Source organism: Ammospiza nelsoni, chromosome 31 (assembly GCF_027579445.1).
Source record: "Ammospiza nelsoni isolate bAmmNel1 chromosome 31, bAmmNel1.pri, whole genome shotgun sequence".
In the NCBI taxonomy this organism is placed as follows: domain Eukaryota; kingdom Metazoa; phylum Chordata; class Aves; order Passeriformes; family Passerellidae; genus Ammospiza; species Ammospiza nelsoni.
In genome coordinates this window covers 2,964,746-2,970,727 of record NC_080663.1, presented here as the reverse complement: position 1 = coordinate 2,970,727, position 5,982 = coordinate 2,964,746, and the positions used below count along the sequence as shown (strand labels likewise).

The following is a 5,982-nucleotide window of genomic DNA, read 5'->3' as shown; positions in this document are numbered from 1 at the left end:
TGCTAGGCTGGGATTAACTCTTTCCGTTGGGCCCCTGTCTCAAAACACCTTCCAGGCAACCTCCAGCAGTTTATCCATGTCTTGAACTCCCTTAATCTTTTCTTACGTCTTTTGAAGCCTGACCCAGACAAAACAAAACCATGTGTGTGTGGAGGCCCTGGAGGGGCTTCTCCTAAGTTACACTCCATTGGCTCCTTTCCCTGTTCCTATGCCTGAACATAGGTGCTCCTGAGGCTTTTCCTCCCTTTTCCCTGACTGGGCCTTACCTTGATACTGCCTGGAGACCGAGGTCAGCTGGGAGGCCCCTGGGAGAGAGAGCTGGACCTTGGGGGAGAGTGTGTGTCTGAGAGGAGAACATCTGACCGCACGGCTGAATTAAACATCTGTGGACATTATGCAAAAGACTTTTTTGCTTCTTTGTCCTGGACTTTACTAACAACAATTCAAGCTGCAACAAATGGCACCCAACGTGGGGTGTCCAGATTAGTCTGAGACCTCTTCTCCGGAAAACAGCCACACTAGACCACCCCGAGAATTTTCTTACCCCAGTGTGGTGAGTTTGAAATTTTATTTCCTTCCTCCTTGTACTCTCAGGTGTTGGGAAGAGACTGGGCTAAGATGGAGACCACACTCATCCAGGCAAAAAAAGAAGTTTACCTCTACCTTAAAGAGTGTTTTCCTCATGAAAATTTTTGCTTTTCAGAGGAGGAGTTGAAGTATTTTGCACAGTTGTTAAGCATTTTCCTTTTATTTCAGGGAACTTAGCCCTAACCAATGATTCTTCGAAGTTCTTTGTGAAAGGTCAAGAGCTAACACAGAATTGCGTTCTTTATTTGGTATGCTGATAAAATGTGCTGTGAGTCTTGGGGATGAACACCAGCTGAAAACCCCTCATCTGTGTTCCCCTCTTCGTGCCCCTGCACCCCCTCCCCTGTTGTGGGGAGGGACTCCCCTGGGTTCTCCCGTCCATAGTCCTGCTGCCCAAGATGGTGAACACATGGCAGGGGCCATGGGGGCCTCCCTTTCCACCCTCAGGTCCCCACACCTCCTCCGCAAGATGTGGCGGGGGTGGCAAGAGCCGTAGCCCCTCGCACAGGGCTGCTGCCGCTCCGTGCCCCGCTGCGCCTCTCCCCTCCATGGAAAGCCCGCGGCCGCCCCGCCAGCGCTCAGCAAGGCCAGAGCGAGCCAGCCGATGCTCGCTGTCCAGTGCTCCTTCGGGCGGAGGGCGGGCGAGACCAGCGGGCCCAGGGCACAGCTGTCACGGGGCAGGCGGACAGCCCCGCCAGGGGATGGCTTAGAAGCGCACTCCTGGCAGCGAAACTGCTGCTCCCCAACCACCATCGCTGCTCTGAGAGCCCCGCACTGGCCATGCCCGCAGAAACCTGCTGAGACAGAATCTCGGGAGGAGGCCAATCCTGCATGCAGCCGCCAGTGCCAGGAGCGAAATGCACTTCACTCCGCAGCACACCAGCACCAGCAACGCATCCAGAAACACCAACACAAACCCACTGGCAAAGGTAGAAAGGTCCTTGCCATGAACGTTTTGGGGACAGTAAAATGGTTCAACATAAAAAACAAATACGGTTTCATAACCTGGAATGATAACAAAGATTATGTGTTTGTTCATCAGACTTCTATAAAAAGGAAGAAATACAGGAAATACCTCCACAGTCTAAGACATGGAGAAATTGTGGAATTCAATATGACACAAGAAAAGGCCCCTGAGCAGCTGATGTGACAGGACCTGGTGGAGTTCCAGTGCAAGGTAGTAAACATGCACCAGACTACATCAAAACACACAGAGAAAATAGCCCTGCCACCTTTCCTGATACACCCAGAACATTTCAGATCACTGCTCTGTCTCACCCAACACCCATCTATCCTAAGTCTCAACCTGGTCCTGAAGCTAACACTGGAAAGCTGATCAGGAAAGGCACACAGATATCGGGGTAGTCAATGTACATCCCATCTCCAGCTCCCCTCATCACTTTGCCAGTCCACAGTGAACACTCATCCTTCAGAGTTGTTCAGCCATATCGACAGCAGGTGTTTGGGGAAGATGACCTACCAGCAAGCGAAAATGAAAAGCCTTCCAGTCAGATAAGTGCCATTTTTTCTAATACCCTTCCCCAATTCCTGTGGCCTTCCCGCCCCCCTCTCACCTTCCCCTTTTCCTTTCCATTGTCCTGTTACCCCTCCATGTGAGGGCCATGAGATGACTGCGATCATGAGATAACCACAAAACCATGACCCAACCACAGCTAAGAGATGACCATGACAAGATTGTGGCAAATGAGTTGAACATGACATGATCATAAAATGACCGTGACCATTACAATGACCATGGGATGACCGTTACAATGAGATAACCATGACTGTGAGATGACCATGAGCATGTGATAATTGTCACCGAGAGATGACCATGAGATGATCACAACACACCATGGCCATGTGTGATCATGATCGTGAGATGACCATGAGCTAAGATAACCATGAGTTTAAGATTATGGTCATCAGGAAATGACCATCACCCTGAGATGGCCATGAGATGACCGTGACCATGACACTACCATGATCGTGAGATGACCATCACAGTGAGATTACCATGAATGTGACCATGACAGGACCATGACCATGAGATGACCACGAGCATGAGATGATTGTGACCACGAAGTGACCACAATACAACCATGGCCATGTGGTGATCAAGACCATAAGAATGATGGCTTACATTGTAGCTTTCATATTTTCAATATTCTGTACTGTGCTAGTATATAACTCTGAAATTCATATCAAGTGTTAGCAAGTTCTCTTGTGAGTGACAGCAGGGCTGGGGGGACACACGACCCCCCGAAAATCAGCGGAGGGGGGACGGAGCGGGGGGTCCCGGCTGGGCCCGAGCCCACGGGGAGGGGCTGCGGCTGCCGCCGGCTCAGGAGCTCTGTGGGCACAGAAAAGGGGGTGACACCGGGCTGGGGGCCCCGGCGGGAGCGCACACGCTCCGCCACGGTGGGGATGCCACCCCTGGCACCTGCCCTGACCTTCTTGCGCAGGGAGAAGCCGAGCCCCAGCACCAGGAAGACACAGCCCAAGACAAAGCCCCCGATGCCCGTCAGCATCTTGTTGCGGGAGGCGTCCGGCGGCATCTCTGGGGGGTCCGCAGGGCTCAGCACCCCCAAAACCTCTCACCGACACCCCTAGCCCCTCCCAGCGCCCTCCCAGTTGCCCCCCAGCCCAGCCAGGACCCCCTGAAACCTCTCCCCGATCCCTTTTTGGCCTGCCCAGGAGCCACCAAAGCCCCTCCCGTCCCTCTCAGCATCCCACAGCCCCCTCCCAGTTGCCCCCAGCACCCCAGGACCCCCAAAGCCTCTCGCAGTCCCTTGGCAGCCCCAGCAGGACTCAGCCAGAGCCCTCCCAGGCTGTGCCCAGCACAACCGAGCTCATGGCGAGCTCCGCTTTGCCACTGCCGATCTCCTTCCAGCCCCTCCGGGCTCACTGCGATCCCTCCCAGTCACACGCAGCACCCCCAAACTCCTTCCCAATCACACCCAGCACCTCCAAACTCCCTCCCACAGCCCACCCAGAACCCCCCAACCCCATCCCACCCTCCCCAGCATCCCCCAGACCCCTTCCCAGCCCTTGCCCAGCCCCCAGCCCCTCTCCCACTTCCAGCCCGGCTCTCTCCAGCTCCCTCCCAGTGGCTCCCAGCACAGCCCAGCGGCTCTGCCAGCGCCCCCAGGGGCTCCCCCGTACCCCAGTGCCGCCTCGGGGGCTGCTCCAGGCTGATGTGCTCCACCTGGCAGCTGTAGCTGAGCCCGCGCCGGGGCGGCGTTTCCAGCAGCACCAGCAGCTGGTAGGTCCAGTCCCCGTTGGGGACCACGTCGGTGGCCACCACGTGCTCCGAGAGCTCCTACTGGCCCTGGAACCACCTCACCTGGATGGCAGCAGGGTAGAAATCCATCACGGAGAAGAGCAGGTGGCCGGGGCCGGGCTGGGAGCTCGAGGGGGGCACCAGCGAGATGGACACGCTGGGGGGCACTGGGAGAGAGAGAGAGAGAGAAAGTGGGGACACACTGGGATCAGCTGGGGGGCACTGGGAGAGAGAGGGGAGGGCTGGGCTGGGCTGGGCTGGGCTGGGAGGGGCTGGGGAAGGACTGGGATGAGCTGGAGCGGCAGTGAGAAAGAACGAAGGGGATGCGGGGCACTGGGAGAAAGGCTAGAAGTCTGAGAGTGAACTGTGAATGAAGTGGGAATAGACTGCGAATGGGCTGCGAGGGACTTGGAGGGACCGTGCTTGCAATGGGAGGGATTTTGTGGCGGTGGGATGAACTGGGAATGAAGTGCGCAGCTCTGCGAGGCCGAGTCCAGCGCGGGGCACTCGGAGTTGTGGGTCTGCCTGGCAACAGGAGAGTCATCACAGAGACTCGATCTGATTGGCTGAAAAGCGTCAGATTTACGCGTCGCTGAAATGGACCCGGGGGGGGCCACTGAGAGGGACTGGGAGGGACTGGAGGCCCCGGGGATGGGCACAAAAAGGGCTGAAGGCTCTGGGCGATTCCCAGGGATCCAGGGGCTCCAGGGTTACTGGCAGGGCAGGGCCCGAGGGGACACGCTCTGCCCCGCGCTCACCTCGGCGCTCCACAGTGAACGGGCGAACCACCTCGTAGTTGTCCCGGCAGTACCAGTCCACCGTTGTCCGTTGTTCCTCCATCCATTTCGGGTCGCTGTTCATCTCCCTGGCAAACTTCTCCCCATAGGGGGTGAACCCCACGTGCACCCCCACATCGCTTTCGAACACCACGTACGTCTCCCCGTTATAGATGTACCTCTGCACGAACCTCACCTTCTCCGTGCCGTTAATGAAGTAACACTCATGCGTTCCCATGTACAGGAACACCTCTGCGAGGGCAGGACACAGCTCAGGGGGTGCCCCCCCAGCAGCCCTTAGCAGCACCCCAGAGCTCCGGGGTCCACCCCGGATCCCCACTCCGCACCCCCTATGCCCCACGGCCGCCATGGGACCCTCCTGCCCGCGCTGCCGTTTCCTCTATGCCGCCCTTCCCCCATTTCCCCTTCCACATCCTCTCCCCTCCCACATCCAGCCACTCCCAAATCACTTTTGGGGTCCCATTTCCCCATTTTCCCGCAAATTCCCGAATCCTCACCCCTCGGGATCAGTTTTGGGGTTCCCCCTCTCCTTTTCCCCCCTTCCCCACCCTCTCCCACCCCTCCCTCCCTGCCCCTCAGCCCCTCCCGCTCTCCCTTTGGGGGTCCCCTCCTCCTCCCCCTCCATTCCGGCCTCCCCCCTTCGCCCACTTTTCCCCCTTCTCCCTCCCGTCCCAGCGCCTCCCGCCCCCCGCTCACTCGAGAGCTCCGCGCCCGCACCCGGGGGGGCTCCCAGCACCACCAGTGCCACCAGCAGGGCCCCAGCTGCCGCCCCTCGCCCCATGGCCGGGGCCGGGCAGGGAGCAGCAGCCCCAAAGCAGCCGCGCTGCGCTGGGAGCGCCAGTCCGGAGCAGGGCGGGCTCGGCAGCGCCGCGCGCTCTCATTGGCTGCCGCCGCTTCTGGGCAGCGATCGGCTACGGGCTCTGCCCGGCAACCGATGAGGCAATCCAACGCCTCGAGCTCTCATTGGCTAAACCGCCTTATGCCTGCGTTGTCATTGGCTGAGGCATTTCCGGGACGCTGCAGCCCCGGGATGGGGTTTTTTGGGCAGGGGGAACCTTGGGGCGCTGTTCAGGTGGGGGCGGGGATGGAGAGTTGCGGGCTGTGCTGGGCCAGCCAATGAGAGCCCCTCACTTCACATTTAACTCCTTTTTTTGGGTTACTGAGCTCGTTCAGGATTTACTGCTCGGAACCCTTGGTCCCGCTGTCCTGGTTTGAAAAGGAAGTGAGTTTTTTGGGATGCTGCGGTCAAATCAATCAGGGCTCAGATTTGAATATTGGCGCCTGGTGTGGCCCCTGAGGACATGGATACACCTC

The 5,982-nt window shown here is 58.2% G+C and overlaps 1 pseudogene; it reads right to left on the bottom strand.

Annotated features, from left to right (window-relative positions):
- Window positions 1-2,792: 2,792 nt before the first annotated feature.
- Window positions 2,793-5,484, bottom strand: LOC132085529 (class II histocompatibility antigen, B-L beta chain-like; annotated as a pseudogene).
- Window positions 5,485-5,982: the final 498 nt, after the last annotated feature.